This window comes from Brienomyrus brachyistius, chromosome 11 (assembly GCF_023856365.1).
Source record: "Brienomyrus brachyistius isolate T26 chromosome 11, BBRACH_0.4, whole genome shotgun sequence".
In the NCBI taxonomy this organism is placed as follows: Eukaryota; Metazoa; Chordata; class Actinopteri; order Osteoglossiformes; family Mormyridae; genus Brienomyrus; species Brienomyrus brachyistius.
Genome location: NC_064543.1, coordinates 2688626 through 2707829, shown reverse-complemented (window position 1 = coordinate 2707829; position 19204 = coordinate 2688626). Strand labels below are relative to the sequence as shown.

Sequence of the window (19204 nt, the reverse complement as noted above, 5' to 3'; positions counted from 1 at the left end):
GATACAGAAACATTTTCGGGTTCATTTATTCTCCTACCAACTAAGTTTTCATGAGACTTGTTGCTGTTTACAGCTGTGACGGGACATGAATGAACACGAGCTATATGAAGCCAACATGAAAAATCAAAACAATGTACAATCTTTTCGCAATTTATATGCGTTTTCATTTGATTGTGGACTAAAGAGGTAAAGATTACTTGGCATTTTGCCTTAAAGTTTAGCGTTAACTTGTGAAAGTGACAGATTTTTGTCGCCGTTTCCCTTGACAGTATGACACTGCAGGAGCCGAGCAGCACTAATTTCTCGCAAAAACTCGAAGTGGCTGTTTTCAGTAAAATTCCATCAGTCGCACGCCCAAGACTCCTGCCATCTAATTGTTATTCAGTGACGAAGTGCTATGAATGCATGTGTGCTGCAAATGTACTGATAACTTATATGACTAACATGATACATGTATTCGTTGCAGCTTTGATTCGCTCATTCCAACGATTTGCAAACGAAGTGGAACAATATGGTACCCATTACTCACATCACACAGACCAACCAGCGTGTGATGCTCTTTATATATCCTTCCATATAAACAATAACGCACTTGCGTCATCAATGCAGGCTAAATATTGTGATATATTATTGCTCTAAATACCTACATAGGCTTTTTATTTGAAGGATTTGCATAGCAACAGTGTGGAAGAGCCAAAGCACATGCCAAAACACAAATTCGAAACACGAATCAGGTTTCCAGCAATTTTAAGAGAAATAACCTTATTAATCAATTTGGGACTGACCGGTTATTTGCAATGTTGAAAACACACGTACCCCTTTGATGTATACTCACGGGACGCAAACATCAGCAGTTAATTTTTTGTTTACCGAGTAAACCCGTCATGAAACTAACCGGGGAATTTTTGCTGGCGTAAAAGCAGCACATCCCAGCCAAGTTCTGTCAGATTTCGGAAACAGTGAAACTCAGAAGGTAAGACCAGTATTTGGATACGCTAATTTTACATATAATTTTTTACTTGTGTGACTAACAGATTTGGTATTTTGTGCATTTCTGGCATTTAGAGTTTAACTGACAACGTTATGTTTATTGTGTTCTAGTGCCTGCAGTAATCTGGGGGAGGGGTCATTTACGTGCTGTAACGCAGAGGCTTCTGTTTAAGCGCTGGCTTAGAATTTTTCTTAGGTCAAAAAGTGATTCCTTGTAGTTTTTTAGGTATTGTGGAACCTTTCGTGTTTTCTTTCTTTCTTTCTTTCTTTCTTTCTTTCTTTCTTTCTTTCTTTCTTTCTTTCTTTCTTTCTTTCTTTCTTTCTTCCTTTTTCTCTCTTTCTTTCTTTCTTCAATTAATTCCTGACTACAAAGACAGTCTTAACTTTTGTTAAAACTGACTCCTATTCATGTTCCTTATGCTTCATACAGAATAATTTATAATTCTGCATATAACAGTAACAGCTTGCTAAGACTATGCCATTGGTCCGGAAAGGGGGGGGGGTGGCTATCCTGTCATATGAAATCTCAAACTCTTTATGTGATGGAGGGATGATTTCCATGACACAGCCTGCGACAGGTGTGCAGCCTAGCCCACAAGACAATATTCCTCCCATTTGGAGGGTTTAATAGCTTAGAGAACAGCAGAAAGCTGTGGCTGGAGGGTAATAGCTGTTATAGGAATGTAACTGGTAGCTTTCCACTATGGGTGGAATTGGCTACTGGGTGTCAGGCACCTTCAGCGGTGCCAGCAGTGAAATGCGCGTATCTTCCGATCCCACTAGAGCTAGGTCTCCTGCAAGCCACTGTAAGACTGTAAGCTGGTAGCGTGCACAGAAAGTAATTTGTTTGGCAGGAAGTTTATCCAAGGAGTGTGCATGCCAGGCACATGCGGGGAGGTGTGTGTGTGTGTGTGTGGGGGGGGGGGGGGGGTAGGGTGAGGGGGGGTGGCATAAGCATCTGCATCTTTTTGCCTGGAATGATTGAAAGTTCCTCCTTTCAGAGGATGTAAGTGCCGCTTTCGTGTAAATGACTGCCATGCAATCTGGAGGAACCCCGCCCGCTGGTTGGCCAAATGTACCCTAAGTCACGTCCCCCTCCCACATTGAAGCACCTGTCCTTTGAAAAGTCTGTGCACAGCAGTGACGCTCCCTATCTCTGAGCCGCCCCATGGAGGTAGCATTGAAGCTAGACTGCTTGGTCTACTAGATGAGATCATTACTAAATTGGGGAAGATCTGTGAAGAATTTAAGTATATTTGTGGGGGAAAAAAAGCTTGTCACTTATAGAGATCGATTTCTAATTAAATCATTCATAGGGGGGCAGCATGATGGTGCAGTGGTTAGCACTGTTGCCTCACACCTCTGGGTCCCAGGTTCGAGTTTCCGCCTGGGTCACATGTGTGCGGAGTTTGCATGTTCTCCCCATGTCGTCGTGGGTTTTCCTCCGGGTACTCCGGTTTCCCCCCACAGTCCAAAAACATGCTGAGGCTAATTGGAGTTGCTAAATTGCCCGTAGGAGTGCATGTGAGAGTGAATGGTGTGTGAGTGTGCCCTGCGATGGGCTGGCCCCCTGTCCTGGGTTGTTCCCTGCCTCGTGCCCATTGCTTCTGGGATAGGCTCCAGACCCCCCAAGACCCAGTAGGATAAGCAGTTTGGAAAATGGATGGATGGATAATTAAAATTTATTACGCTTTTTCTCTATTGATCACGATGTATACATATATTTGAGCTCTGCATTGAGGTTAGGGGATTTACATTCAGAAGGTTGCCTAGAGCCCTGTTATAGTGCTCTGTTAATTCAGTTTTAGTCCATATATGAATTTATATTCATTAATTTGTGTAGAGGAATTTATACCATCCCAGTTTCCTTGCATCCCATTTTGGTTAATTACATTTGGATTTCGCTTAGCCTCCAAAAATATTATTTTATGTAAAATACTTTCAGTCAGCATTTTTTCTTTACATCATACACAGTATAGCCAACTATTAAGAGTGAATGGACTCTCTGGGAAATAGTATCATTTTTCCGTTTCAATCTACGTTCCAAAAATATCAGTAATGAGGTATGCATGTCATGAATTAGTAGTACCTACAGCTAAAAATAGCCTGCGTGCTGATGGTCTGGAAAGTCTCTTAGCTCTGGGTGGTTTTCTGAGTCTCATTCCCTCAGATCCAACAGCTCTCAGTACCTTGACTGTACTTGTAGCAGGAAATCAGGGTATACGCAGCAGACAAATTGTAGTAAGTTTGTTATAACTATTTTCTGTTGTTCAATAAACATTTCCAAATTAAAATAAATTAGATCTTTAAAACTGAATTAAATATGAAAAAAACCTATATGCATATTTACTATAATGATAAATAACAGGTCATATTTAGGCAGTATAACTCCGTGCTATTCAGTCATACACAAATTTCGATCTATTATAAATAATTTGAAAGTTGATGTAATAGATTATGAATCTCGGAATATTCTTACTATATCTGAATTATGTTAATAAAATCATTTCATAAATGTGATACTGCAAAACACAAGAAATATTACATGTGTGAGGTTTGGTTCATTGAATGTTTCACATCTAAGTAGCTAGTTCTGGCTTGAATGAATCCAACTTAACTGCATGACTAGAAGGCTTATTACAAAGTAACCCTGGGTACCACAAGAAAGCACTTTATAAAGTTTTCATCTAGTGAAATTAAGAGTCCATTTGATTGGCAGTTTGATATTGGGTTGCACGCTCAAACGACACTCATCTTAGTTTACATGCATATACTGATCCCTTGCCCTAACACAGGTACCTGGTTAGAAGGATGGATGGATTCAGGGGTGCAGGAGAGATTTTTGAAGTAGGGGAGTAGGGGCCAAACAAGGAGCAAAAGATCTCAACTCAAACATATCCAGGCATCGAGCATGAGGCAATCGGCATGATTTTATACACTAAGCATTTTGATTGACACTGAGCAACATGCATACAATGTTAGTGTTGCGTGGTATGGAACTTCAACTCCCAGAAAAGGCCTGTTAGACAGTAGCATAAACAACAAAAATTTAAATTTACTGAGCCCCAGTATATTACGTGAGGGGGACATTTATAGATTTACAGCATTATTCTAACAGACATAATTTACCATTAAGTCAAACTTGGATCAGAGATATAGATAAAATTATGCCGACAATTGCATCCAACTTTAGCCTGGTATAGATTAAGCATATACAGAACTTATGTCTACTTACATTACTTGCTATTTGAAAGAACACTGTGACAGATCTTTGCTTTTTTTTCCCACTTTTGCTCTGTGTGACCAAAACTGTATTCGGCAAAATTTAAGGCAGGTCAGTTCTCAACTTGTTCAGGACCTGAGACCAAATGCGGCAAATATAGACGTCTGTGAATGTTTCAGTGACATCGATGTTTGAGTTAGTTATCCTTCGGTAAATTGGTAGGTCATTGTCTAAACACTGATGCAGGGAGACAGTGGGAACACGTGTGAACAGGCACAGGGTCCTGCGCATGCTTGTGAGTACGCTCCTACCTGTAGCAAACACATGCGGTGAATAGTTGTGATGGTCGACACACGGATCAGGGTCCCTCCCACCATCTGCACCCCCGGATGTACTGATTGCTGGGGGAGTGTGTATTCCAGGCTGCTGTCTATCTAGCCATTTTCGATAATCTTTTATCCAAACTGGTTTACGGTTGCCTGGAAGCTGGTATATGCAATGCAGGTAAATGGTGAGGCATTGAGACACACACACACGCACGCACACACACACACACACACACACACACAAAACCATGTACAACAACAAATCAGTCACCAGTTTACCTGATGGTGTAGGTGGAGAGTCACTGTGGCTGGTGATTTGAGAGCTGTGAATAAACCACAAGAACCTAAGGGGAAACAAACACTGAAAACTGAATGCTGTGGAGCAAGGTTGGCTACTCACATGTGCTTTTGTGTGTTCAGTAAAGTTCTATTTTGAATTATCAATGAATGCAGTCACCCTGTCCTCAAAAAAAGAAAAGAAAGAAATAACCCTCATGCAACATAAATGTTACGGATATTTCACCAAGTGTGACAAATTATATTTTCCTCAGCAGCCCACTGTTATTGTAGACAACGAATTCATACTAAAGCAGAAATATGTTTGAAAGACCAAAGATACGCTAATTTTACATAATGTTTTTTACTTGTGTGACTAACAGATTTGGTATGTTGTGCATTTCTGGCATTTATAGTTTAACTGACACTGTTATGTTTATTGTGTTCAAGAGTCTGCAGTAATGCTATTTCGGACAAACAGCAAATAAACCGGAAAAAGCATAAGATGTGCTTCCACAGCGATCTTTTTAAAGTCAGAGACCAATTTAAATTTAAAGTATGTGAATGCATGTGTGTGTCCTGTGGTAGAATGACATCACATCCAGTAGAATGACATCACATCCAGAGTGTAGCTCTGTCTTGTGCCCTGTGTGACTTTGGATTGGCTACACGACATGAGAACGATAAGTGGTTACAAGATGGATTGACAGGATGAATTTTGTGATGAAATTACACATTAATGGCTGGTTTAAATTTTATTTCAACATTTTGGTTTAGAGAATGATCCTGAAACATTAACAGGACAGAAATCTAGAGGTTAAATTAGCCATAGCTTTGTGAGAAATCAAGATTTTGATCTTAGTGCATAATTTATTTTTGTAATGTAAAGGGTGAATGAAATCGACAAACTAAAAGCATGAAGCATCACAATTGTGAAACTTATCACTAATGCCAACTGATCTTCCTTCTGTTTTCCCACCAGAAATGGTATCACTTCCTGCAGGATAATACCATGATGAAAGAGATATTACACGATTGAACCATATAAAACAGTAGACTAGAAAATAACTGGACAGAATGCAATATTGAGGATGTAGAAAAAACCTTTAAATCCACTACCCACCAAAGCAACTATTTTTAGCCAAAATGTTTTACCTGAAAATTTTTAATTGGGGAGCAGAAAAAAAGTGATGAAACATCTTGAAAATATTATAATTGATTGGTATTATTTGATATAGTCAGTACTTAGTGTTATGACCTGTTTAGGGGGTGGAGGACAAAACAGAAAGGTAATGAAAAAAGGTCTGACAAAACATGTAACAAGTGGGATACAAATAAACAGAAGGGCTATATTTACAACAATGTACTGTATATACATGCAACTCCAGGCAAGTGTTAGCCAGGGCAAGGCACAAATCGTAGTCCAGAATAGAGATAAGAGAGGTCACTATATAGCAGAGATCCAATACAAAACCCAGCAAATGAAATAAAAGGGATAATCCAGAAATCATAGTCCAAAGGTGAAATACACATCTAACAAAGCAAAATCTAGCAAGAGCACAATGATCCAAAAATGGTGACAAGTGTGCAAAAAGGCCTGGGCCTTCTCCCTCTTCTGGTTTATAGGCCGCTAAAACAAAATATAAATCAGGCAAAGGCTTCTGGGAAAGAATTCAGGCTGGAAGATGGACTGGCTCGATTGGAGTACGTGATTGAGACTGAGGGCCCACACTGCATAGAGGAAACACAGGATAAAACGCTAGTAGCCAGGGATGTGGGAAACTTGGCTCCCAAACTGAATGGAGACAAGCAAAAGACACTGTGTAGTAGGAATGACCCGCAGCCAATATGGCCATACATCATTATCATAACACTAACTGTTAAACAGTTTCTTGGCCATGGCCACAGAATTCATGTGGATAGACGTGGACTCTACTTTGCTCCCTGACGATGCACAACATGCAGTACAAGTTAATACTCTCCAAATCCTCCCCTTCCATGGCCATAGTGAGTTGATGCAGCAGAGTGCAAGGACCAAAGGAGACCAAGTTCATTTGTAAATCCGGGGGAATTTGAACAGAGATGGTCATTTCTGTAAACCTGGGCTGAATATTGTACTGAGGTAGCACAGTTAGAATACTGAACCACTCCTATACTAGGCCTCGATTTGAATTGATTTGCATGTTGTTCTTAGGATTACCCAAAGGGACTATATTCTTTGACCTATGATCTACTTCTGTGTTACATTTGCATCCAGCACCACATTTTGTTTCTGCTCGAGTACAGTATTACATGGTTTATTATTGTTGATATCGAGAGGAAGTAGATATACATGCAAATAAACGTTTTCAGGAAATCATTTTGATTTTGCTCTGTTGTAAGGAAAATATTAACAATAATATAAGAAAAAAATAATATGAACGTATAGATCTTGCTCGAGAATCTCTGAATCTCTTGAATATCTGAGATATCATAGTCATACAGCAGCAGGAGGTACTCAGTCAACCCAAACATAATCTGCGAGACACAGCAAACCTATGATTTGCGCTTATTCATACACTGACTACAACAGATTCATAACAGGCTGGTTGTACAAGGAGTTAACATAGTTTCAACGCACTTCTGAATATTCAGATTTTTTTGTACTCAGATACAAAGGCATAGATTTTGCTCTGGACGGCGTCTATAACGCAGGAGTCCCGTATGTACCGTGTGACCCCCCCCATGCCGAAACCAAACCTAAGCCCTTGTTCTGATATTCTGCTGCTATGTTCAGCATGAAATTCATTTCCACATTCATTTCCACTTACAGGACAGACGATAACTTCTTGAAGCAGACCACCTGTATGTTTAGTACAAAACAATCCTGCAAGAACAATCCCAAATTTTCAGCAGCTTTAATCCTATGAATATAAAACTATTGCTTTCAGGCAGAAGAACCTTGAGTACTCAGCGTGCCACCAAGGCGGGATGATTATGAAATAAATTATTGCTTTTGCATGCTGTGTGACAGTTTCCCTAACACATTGTTTGCAGCCCAATAGAAATTACTGTTTGTGTTAGTTATGTATTATGTACAAGTGCTTTAAGTCCAACAAAATTAATCATTACTTAAAGAAATCCAAATTTCTCTCTCCCTCCCCTGTCACTGCTCGCTGAAATCTTGTGTTTACAACTTTGAGGGGCAGAGCAGTTACACTGAAATGATAATATAGTTCTGAGTGTATTTTCAATCATAAAATACCATACCTAGGTAAGTGAAACGGTCTAGAGTCTAGACCAAAGCATTTCGATGCTTAGAACACTGCATTATCCACTACCACATATTAGAATCAGAAATCAATTATCCAGATTACACAGGAAAGCTTAAAGTGGCAACAAAAGGTACTGCTTCAGGTCAGTTTCATAATAGAACATCTGATCCACTTTAAGGGCAACACCGTCTCATGGAACAAGTATTATTGTCAACAACAGACCTGTCACAATTATTACATAATCACCTCATCGCGATTATTTGAGCTGACCATGATTATTTTCTGCATAATCGGTAGAATCATCCCCTTTCATCTGTATAAAAATAGCTGGATAAGACAGACCTGTCGTATTCCATTCACTATTTCTGCCTCATTTTCTACCGTATAGTGTTTGACTGGTGCTTGATTAATAACGTAATTTCGTTGCCCTTCTGAACCAATCCGTACTAACTGTCCTACTCGAACCTCACACGTCTGTGCGTGCTCATGTAGCACATCACACTTCACGGCAAATTTTACAACGGTGCCCGATTTGTACCACTTTGTTTCATTTTCTTGACCCATCCTGATCCTGTTAATATTTTTTCCCACATCAGATTCATTTTACACACTGCTTGTGAGCCATCTCCACCAGCCAAGGACTGGAGCCATTGCACTGGTCAAGGACGGGACACTCAGTCAGATATTCCCATTTTGGATTCTTTGTGTTCTCCACTTGATTAAGACAGGTTCTGATTAGAACCTGCACGTGTGCCTGAGTGCGTGTTTATGGGTCTCGCTATGGTGGGACGACTGAATATGTACCTGATAGCTGCCACTAATCTGCTGCAGCAGTCCATATATTGTACCAGTAGGACAATGAACTAGAGAAATGTATGTTATTTTGTCCATTCTTCGCTTCCCACTAATTGGGAGCGATATAAAAGGGTGCACATAACCAGTATGCAAGCATGCACCAGTGACACGTGAGGCGATGTCATTGTAGCAATGTAAATGCATATCAATTTTCCATGAATTCACACTGCTATGACAAAGGTTAAAATGCACAGTAATCTTATGTGGCTAATTTGTAGTTCTTTCATGGCATGAAGGCTAAAATGCACAGTGACATTGCGTCATAACAGCACAAATGCACAAAAATATGTAGCTATAAGTATACCAATATAATGTCGCTTGATAGCAGCAATTTCAGTTGATGAAAATATAAACTAACATGTCAGATATGGGATATTTAGACAATAGTGTTGATCCAAAGTGAACAAAGTTTATCTAGAGTGAACATTTAAAATGACAAAAAAACAATCCCCTTTCTTTGCCAAAGTCAACAGAATCATTGACCCCAGGGCTCTGTATCATGGTTTAGTAAGTCGGATTTTTTGTTTAGCTGGATAACTCGTCAGATTTAAGGTAACCCAGTTTAAATGGATTTTATCTTTGTTCTCATATATTTACTAACTCAATTCCAATAAGTTATCCAGCGTAGTTTTCTGCAAATGAAGACAATGTGGATTGCCATAAAATGGCAAGATGAACAGATCAGTGCAGACGTGTAAGGTAAAATCGGGTAGGTGGTACTGATCGGGTAGTGACAACATTAAGTTGAAGTGTTTAATTCTTATTGGTTATTTATGTAATATCTGCCCTGTACAATATTTGTTTAGAAAGTTTAAAAGGCAAGTGCAATTTCTATCTGTATGTTCCAATATTCAATATTATGTTCTTCAAAAAGTGTATATGTATTATTTAACTATGATTAGGCTAACTCTAGGCTGATAGTGTCAAAAATGGACAGAACAGGACAAATTGTTAATCACAATTATTTGTACGACAATTAACAGTCAACTAAAATGTCATGATCATGACAGCCCTGGTCAATAACGAATGTAGAGTAACAGACCAGATTAATGCTTACTGTCAAATCAGAATTGTGGAGGACCTCAGATTTTTGTAAGGTTTTCCATTGCATTGGTCAAGTAGTTTTATATTTTCATAAAGTCAACCAAGCCCCATCCTGTAGGACTCTCACTATCAATTATATCCATATTCGAGTAACCTACTGATTAATCCGAGGATTCATTGAGCAATTTATAATATTTAAAGCAATATATAATATACATTGCAACTGGTACACACTCAGTCACACATACAGTCAATTTAAGCACTCCAGTTCCCTTAAGTTGCATGTTTTTAGACAGTGGAAGGAAACTGAAGAACAGGCAAATTCCACACACACACACACACACACAGTGGTGGTGTGTAGCAAAAGTGCCACCCACTGCGACACTGTGTGCGACGTTAATATCGACTTGCATAGCATTTCATGCACACGTAACTGTCGCATGGCAAACATTGAGTTGGGCTGCTGGGCTCAAACCACAAACAGGCTACACTAAAACATTTTTACTCAGTCACAGGAAACCAAACATAGCAAGCTTCGCAATTTTAATGATGGTTCCTTTTCCATCTAATTTAGTATATGTTAAAAAAAAAATTTAAGTGTAAAGTTTACTACCACTGCTTTTGCATAAGCCCTGCATGTGCTCTCAGAGACAATTATCATTCTCATTGGACACATTTAGAGCTGTCACAATTACTCAAACTTTGAGTCTATGAGTTATCTTCAATAACCGGCTTATGGTTTCTGGAAAGGGACATTTCGGTGGAATTCAAAATGTATTGTTCTGGCACTTTAATCACCACAGGATTCACCATTCACTCCTATTACATTCAAGAGAAGCCTGACATTTCTACGGGTGATATCTCCAAAAACTAGGCCACTCCCAGCAGAACAACCTAGATGGGTAGATAGCAATAAAGCCCATCTACAACATATCTTTATTCAGTTTTGGGCTGAACGGCCCCTTTAAGCAGTTAGACTATCATTGTCCTTATTTTTGCTTCTCAAACTGAAGCGGTAAAAAGGTTTGCTTGTCACAAAATAAATCACACTCGTTTGACTTAAATTTCAGGGACAAGCATAAGTATTATGTAACACATATGTGTGCGATGTGTCATTCTAAATTGTTCAGATGAGAGTCGGGATGTCTTTCAGGGAGATGCATTGCCAAGTTCAGTGTGTTGGCTGCCTTTGCACTGATTTAAAACATCTCTTACACGCAAGCTTTGCCTTGTCTTTGGGCTTGACTCTTGGTGGCATAAGCAAAATAAGGTCAACAAGTATATGTACATGTATTTAGCCTACATGTGCAGTGACATCCCATTTTTAACAAACATGAGTAGCTAAGGTACAATCTTGCAAGACTGACTATAATCAGTGATGCACGTAACTGGTACACAAGTACGCATTTATCTTTAAAAATGATATGTGCGGGAACTCATAACAGCACAAATGGGTAGTACATATTATATCATAAACAATTGCTCGATGAAGATTACTAGAGATTACTCGATTGCTGATGTAAGCAAACAGTGACAGCCCTAGACTCACTCACAGATATTGTGGTGAGTTTGTGAGAAATTAAAAACATGTGAAGAGGAGAAAAGCAAACAAGTACTGGTTATGAAAAGACATTAGTCTTCTGCTGCATGGAAATATTTTGCATTCCATAGAGACAATATTGAGCAGAAGCAATTTGTTGGAACTGCATTGTGCCTCCTGGCAGAACTCAAGGCACCATTAACTTATTTGACAGTATAGTTAAATTTTCAATTCCTTTGGGTGATGGTACAAGGGGCAACATTTTAAACAATATTGCCGGGTACTTTTGCTGAAAAATGTTGCTAGGATGCTTTCCCACTGATATTGGGCAAGAATTTTATACTTGACCATCATTGATTGGCAATACGTAAATTTTTGATGTTCCAGATCCAAATGAGTTGTCCTTTGTTACACCTGGTTGGCAACTGCCTAGCAACATTGCTCAAGGAGTTGCCTTGTGTATCAGCACTTTAAAGATCGCAAAAACTTCAAATATTGCAATATGAACTTTTCATAGTATCATTCAGCCCGAACACACAATTTGTTCACAAAGATAATTAATACTAACTGGTTATATGTACCATATTACAAACGATCCGGCTAAGTGACGGAGCTAACCTAAAGTTTTTAGAAATAAATTAAAATCTACAAGAGGTTAAATACAAAATGTTAATAGCATAGTCCACAAACAGTTTGAGACACAACTTTCAAAACCAAACTACACTATCCAGTGTCTAGTCTGTCTATCTCTATAAAGTCCTGAGCGTTGTGTTCCGCTTTTTTGCTCACTGTAGATTTTTGGACAATTTCATTCATGAATTTATTAAAGATTAGACTGCTAAGTAACAGCCGCCTTAGTGCCATATTTAGCTAAAATCAAGACGGGAAATATTGTGAATTAGCTAACTATGGAAAGAGTGACCATATTTGCTTGCCAAAAAAATTAGACACATATAACAATATACATTGCTATTAAAGTTAATGTATTGAGGTATTACATTGAAATGTCAATTAATCCATGCTTATTCGATGCAACTTGATGAAGCAAACTTGAAAAATGATAACCACAGAGGGTCATGTGAATGTAATACAAAGTCCCGGACATGTCTCACAATTTTATAAATGCTGGCCAGATGCAATTTTTGGTCACCCAAGCCATACAAAAGATTGTATAACTGAGAATCTTATTTTGAGCATATTTTGTATGATCATCATGCACAGCTTCCACTCCTGAAATTCCCTGGACAAACTGGGATGCACATGCATGAAATGTTTAACAAGATTAGATTTATTACCTCCTCCTGCCACACATGGTTTGAGGCACCGTTTGCATAAAGGGGGGGAAGGAGACCCCACCTCTCCACTATCACTTGCCCTACATGCCAAGCATCTCCATATTTCACTTTGGAAACCTTGTTTTTCCGCAAGTTTCGGTGATGTTCGGGCCGTTTTTCGAAGCCAAAATATTTTTTCCTCAACCCTAACTTCACACTGTGTGTCAAAGCTCTTTCACTGCTAAGAGTTAGACTTACATCACGCCCACAAGCTGCAGGTTTCGTCTTAATGGGCGGGCGTGAGAGCGAAATCTTAAAGCTTTCAGAGTATAGTGAAAAAGTGGCAAAAAGAGAACAGAGAACCGAAATTAGCGGAATGATGATACTGTACAGTTTTAAACGTCAGATTTATCAGTAATGGTAAACTACTGTTAACTGGAGCAAGCCTAGCACAAAGTCAGTGAGACGCCCATGAATCATCAAATGCTATAACTGTTTCTATCATATTTAGTAAGGGAAAGCTGAGATATGGCACTGGATGGATACTTAGCGTAGTAACAGTCGTGGAAACCACAGGTTTATGGTAGATGTAGGCATGAAAGTTTAAAGCTCCTATTTTATAAAATTGTAGGTTTAATGTGACTAAAAGCTTGGCTGTTGAATGGTGAGGAATTGTAAAGGATAATAAGGGGGAGTGAGATTTCGCCTTTGGTCCTCAGTGAAGGAAATCTAGCCAGGCTCTCTATACATCAAAGGCTCAAGGAAAATAAAAGTGCACTTGTTGTGGGTTAACAAACTCCCTACTCTGTGTGTTGGACTATACAAATTCAAAAATGTAATACATCACAGAAAAGACTATACAATTTAGATGACATGCTGTACCTTGATGGTAAGATGTGCCCTTTTGTTTCTGTGGTTCAGCCTAGACATATAATGTTACCGCATCAAAATTCTTTCAGTGCTTCTCCCCTTCAGTTGTGGAGTGTACCATTACAGCGTTGAACCTCAAACACACCCCCCCCCCACCCCCTTTATTTTTGCAAAGCAGTGTCAAAGCATGGAGATAAGACAGAATTAATCCTTGACACTAAGCTGGTGTCAAGTTCTTCATAGCCATATTCTTATTGGAACAGCTGAAATGTCACATGACAATAGCTAAAAGAGGCCCTTAAATGTCGAAAAGTACCAGCAATTTACATGTATTTATTTAGCACATGCTTTATACCAATGTGACATACAAGGAAGGATCAGAGAGCAGGGTCAGCTTAGGTCCCCAGAACACCTGGGGTTAAGGGCCCTTATCAATGGTCCAGCAATATCAGCACTCCGCTAGCCATGGGATTTGAACCCGCTTCTGGACAGGGGCACAGATCCCTCACCCACTTCACTACACACTGTCCCTAACCTTCAGTGTGGCAATGATCAATGACAAGAATAGATTTTTTTTTTCCATCTATATTTCTGTTTGACTAGATGCAGGGAGAATAACTTGTGCCTGATGTGAAATTACATTTGCACCAATTAGAGTGGAGCAGATCTCTGGGAAGCTTGTCAGAACATGGGCAAGGTCTAGCTCACATCAATGTTCTATTACTTTTTAACGCTTAAGTAAACCTGTTCACCTTTCTCCCATTAAGAGGAAAAGTAAAGTCTCACATTACTTAACTTTTCCGGCGGTTCCCTGCCTGACATCCCAGAGTCTCAATGGTGCTTCCTTCATATGTAACTACACAACCAAATCCCATAACTCGGCTGTAATACATTATGTATCATACTGTTTTCTACTTTAATGATTTCATCAATCTGCCATAACTGTTTGTCCAATACAGGATTTGTGGCCAAAGTGATGGACAAATCACAGAGGAGGCACATGGAGGATCTCATTTGAACCCTATGCCTTTCCTGAACTGTGTTCCTATGCTTGTAACAGCTATAAACTCAGAGGGCTTCTTTAAGGGAAAAAGGAAGGAAACTGGGGGCAATTATGTTTCAGAGATATAAAGCTTTCATTGTGCTCTTTCTGACGTATACAGGTGTGGCAATTCTATAGGACTTTGAATAATTAAAAAAATAAATCTAAGGCCACTATGAATCATTGCTGGGGTGATATTCTTTCGCTGTAAATGAGTGTGGGAGCCTTGCTAACTTGCAGATATTAACTGGATACTGGTTGTGTTATTCAGGCGCTATTTCAGGAAAACAAGGAAGAACACAAGAACGTGTTGCTATGTTTCAATTAAGTGCGCAGGAGACAGATGTCGTGAGACAGTTAAATGTTGAATCACCGTAAACAGTAGGATATAGTGACATAAATAATATCTTACTACAAATTTGATTTCCAATAAAAAAGTAGGAGGATAGACTTTACGAAAAGAAGAAATTAATCTGTGCATAACTGAACCCAAAAACAAGGCAGTCGAAGTAAGTGTGATGTCATAAAATTACTGAACCTTATGTACGGCAGTCAGTGAATTGCAGACCCAGAAACAGTGTAGTCTTGGTCAACCTTCAGGGTCTTTTCTCCCCCAGAACCAAGGAGAGACTGTGGTTTGAGCTCGACACCATGGCAACACACTAAGCGCTCTTCTTCACCTTCACAGGAACAGTCACAGTGCTAGTGAGTCATTCACTGCTTCCATAGATCCTGGCTACATGCTGGCAGCCTTGTTGAATAGGAGGGAGAAAGGCTAGTAATGCACGGTAAACAATGATAAACTCATTTAACTTCACCTGGTTCCACACATGATAGCTAAGACATAAGTATCTGTTGTAACTCCTGGGGGAGGTGCTGCCTCAACAACTGCACAATAATCAGTTAATTATTGACAAATACAAGAGCAATAAATTATTTGGAGTACATTTCAGTATATGGTACATTCTTCATTTCTCTTCACGTCACTTAATTCTGTGAACTATCCATAAACTAAATAAGTATAGGCATGTGATTATCGATCCTGATCTGCCAGCAAGGAAACAGTTTATATACTGAGAAACAATTCTGCCTGAAAATGAAACCGGGTGTGCAAGTTACTGCCCTGGAGTCTGAGCTAACAGGTGCCATATTTGAGTCACTTTCATGCGCACTTTCCTGTCTTGAAGTGGGATGGGCCAGTTTAAAATAGGAATTACCCTCTCCTCGAAAGTATTCCAGATAATCCAGAACAATCCCTGAGTGACAGTCACTTCAAACTGAAGCTTGCATTTGGAAACATATTTTGCGATGACAACATGTCTTTTAATATTTACAGTATCACTGGGCTGCACGGTGGTGCAGAGGATAGCGCACCTCATCTCTAACGCAGTTAGGCGATACGACAAAATCCATTGAATCCTTTGAGGTGAAGTGGCATCAATGCATTGCGTGCCCCTTCCACAGCATAGCCCTTGTTTCCTATGCTACCTGGGATAAGCTACAGTACGTTAAAACCTATATTGTACAAGTAGTTTGAAAATAAATAGAATATTCATTATTAATCATCTGTACTTTTATTAACCAGACATCTTAAGCAAATCATAAGTATTATTTACTCCCATTTATTAAGCAAATAAGCCTGCAGAGGTGCTATGGAAATCCCTCAGCTGTAAATAGTCCACCTTCCACTGCCACTTTTGTCATGGTTGTGTTGCCAGAAACCCCTTCTGAGGCCAGGCACTGCAATATGCAAATCGGCACTGCAACGCTTTCTTTTCGTCTCGTATTAATTTCTCTTTTAGTACAACATTCTCATCCAGGAAATAAATGTGAGGTGCTGCATTAGCTTCAGTGAATATGGAGAAATGGACAACGCACATAAGGCAAATGGCGGGGGCTCCTGTCTTACTGACTGGCAGTGCGGGGGGGGGGGGGGGGGGGGGGGGGGGGGGAATCTGCCTTCTAGTCCGAGCAATGTTTAAGCCACAGGTTTATGGATAGTTACAGGTGCTGTGTTTGGTTTGGATTTTAGTGCTGGCTTGGTTAAAATACCTACAATTGTAAGGTTGCTTAACCTCATGCTACAGAATGTTTTTGAATGATACAATAATATCACACACACAAAAACAAAAAAGTATTTTTCTTAATACAGCTTTCAAGAACCTTTAGGATACTGAAAATGTCCTTGATAGGGGACAGTGAGTAACTAGTAATTCTTGGCAAAACAGCTCTTGTAACTGCTATGAGCTGTTAAAGATACATTTCTATAAACACTACATAGAAAAAGGTTCGGCTGGGAAGTAAAATATGTACTATACTGTATATTGTCATTTACAATATGCAACTAGCAACTACAGTCTCAAATGTCACACAGTACTTTTGTTAGTATGCTTCAATTAAAAAATGTTCCTTATCCTTACCTTAGCATTCAAAGTCTACTTAGATTTGCAGCTGGTCCAAAAACCCAGTGTGTTGAGATATTTCAGTGACTTATATGGTGGAAAGAAGACATAGACCCTGCTTTACATTAACAAAACCATATAAAGGCATAATCTGACATCTGCATATTTTCCATTTGAATATTTCCAGAGGAGCCTAGATGATTGGTGTGGTTTTGTTTTCTGTAGTGTTTAATAGGATAGGGAACCGAAAGTAGGTTCTAATTAGAACCAATAATAAAATACTCATTATAGAATAGACAATAATAAACTGTAATTAATTCAAATGTCAGTTCTGCTTATCAGTTCCTAAACACTACATATCTGCCATGACCTGTTTTAGGTGAATACATCATGCATCAACACGCAACAAACTTGCATACATGACAACAGACAGTAAACAGTCAAAAGCATATTTTCACTTTATTAAAGAAAACGACGACAATTGACACACATTGAATCTTTTCCGAAATTACAGGACTGCTGGTATTACTTGTCCTAAATCCATGCTGTTTTGGCTGAAGTCAGGTTACTCCACCAGGAGTCGGCTAAGGCGCCGGCACCTTAACTTACAACGTGTTTATAAATGCGTGAAACTAACGTCGTTATCTCCATCAGTGCTTGTTACATATGCTCGAAAAATACACAATTAGAAACATCTATTAATGCAATAACAGGGTCATGCTTGCAGGATTCCTGGCCAAAGTGACGGACAAATCACAGAGGACTTTGAATGCTGCCTTTGGGTACTTTCAGTTTCAGCCCATAAAAATGACAATAACATTTTCGGTAAGGTGGCACTGATCGATAGATATATCTGTCGAAACACAGTAAGGTTGGACAAATCGACATTTCTGGGCCATTTTTTCATGTACATATACAGCTGTCTATCAATAAAAGTACCCGTGACATTGAGGTCATTTTGCTCTGACTTGGAACTGTCTATTTGTTATTACTTTATTGGAAAACAATATTGAGATACATATCGTATATCGCGATTCAGCTAAAAATATCGAGATATGATTTTTGGTCCATATCACCCAGCCCTAGGTGGTACACTGAACATGGATCCTATCCTGAGAAGGACCGAGCATGAGGCAAGTGACACTGTATATCAGGGCTACCCAAACAGTCGATCTCGATCGCAGAGCAATTCTCAATCGATCGCGAAGTGGTCGATCGCAGTATCCGTGCACTTGCCCATTTTCCAGTATGCGACTAATTGTGTACTGTAAACATTTAGAACGCAAACACGTCAGAAGCTAAAAGATCAAAAACGTATCACTTTCATTCAGAGTGGGAAGAAGATTATTTTTTTTGTTTACTCAAATTCGAAGTTCATATGTCTTATATGCAATGCGAGCGTGGCTTTGCTGAAGAAGGGCGATTTGGAGCGGCATTTCAAAACGATGCACAAAAGGTAGGAGAACGAGTTCCCTGCTAAAATCCAGCAACAAAACACTGGCCCCTAAATTTCATCCATTCTGCTACTTTGCCCACCTGCTACACCACAGAAAACGCTTGAATAATGCTGAAAATGAGCCCAGGGGAATGTCAAAAAGAGTTTTATATGGCAAGCACATACGTAATAAATATGTTAAAGCCCCTGCATTGTATTAGTCTGCATTAAAATGTTTATTAAGAGTGTGATCTTTTCAGAGATTAAATACTTTGACGACGCATCACACCTACAGTTGCCAAGTAACATCCACCTCCAACCGGTCTACATTTTGCTAGTCAGTTGACAACTCAGAGAAGCAACAACAGTCTTTAAATCAGACTTGCCTCAGGTGAAGCTCCTCTTAAAAATCAGACAGGAAGTACAGGACTCAATGCCTACTCCTCATTTTACATAAAATCAGATAATCATGCTGAACTCAGTAAAATTCTGAAGTTCAATTACAAAAAAATTTCAGCACGACACATTATCTGGAAATTAATACTTCCATAATGTAAATATGCAATAATACATTTATCTATGATTTTCCCAATATCCAGATTCCCTCTGTATTCAGTAGGATTGAGTAGGAAGAGATTGCAAATAGAGAAATAGCTTAACTATTGCTGTGCCT

The 19204-nt window shown here is 39.2% G+C and overlaps 1 protein-coding gene across 1 annotated transcript in view; it reads right to left on the bottom strand.

Annotated features, from left to right (window-relative positions):
• The window catches only part of LOC125751447 (coiled-coil domain-containing protein 34-like), a 112891-nt gene that overhangs the window by 91860 nt on the left and 1827 nt on the right, over positions 1 to 19204 (bottom strand). The window lies entirely within an intron of this gene.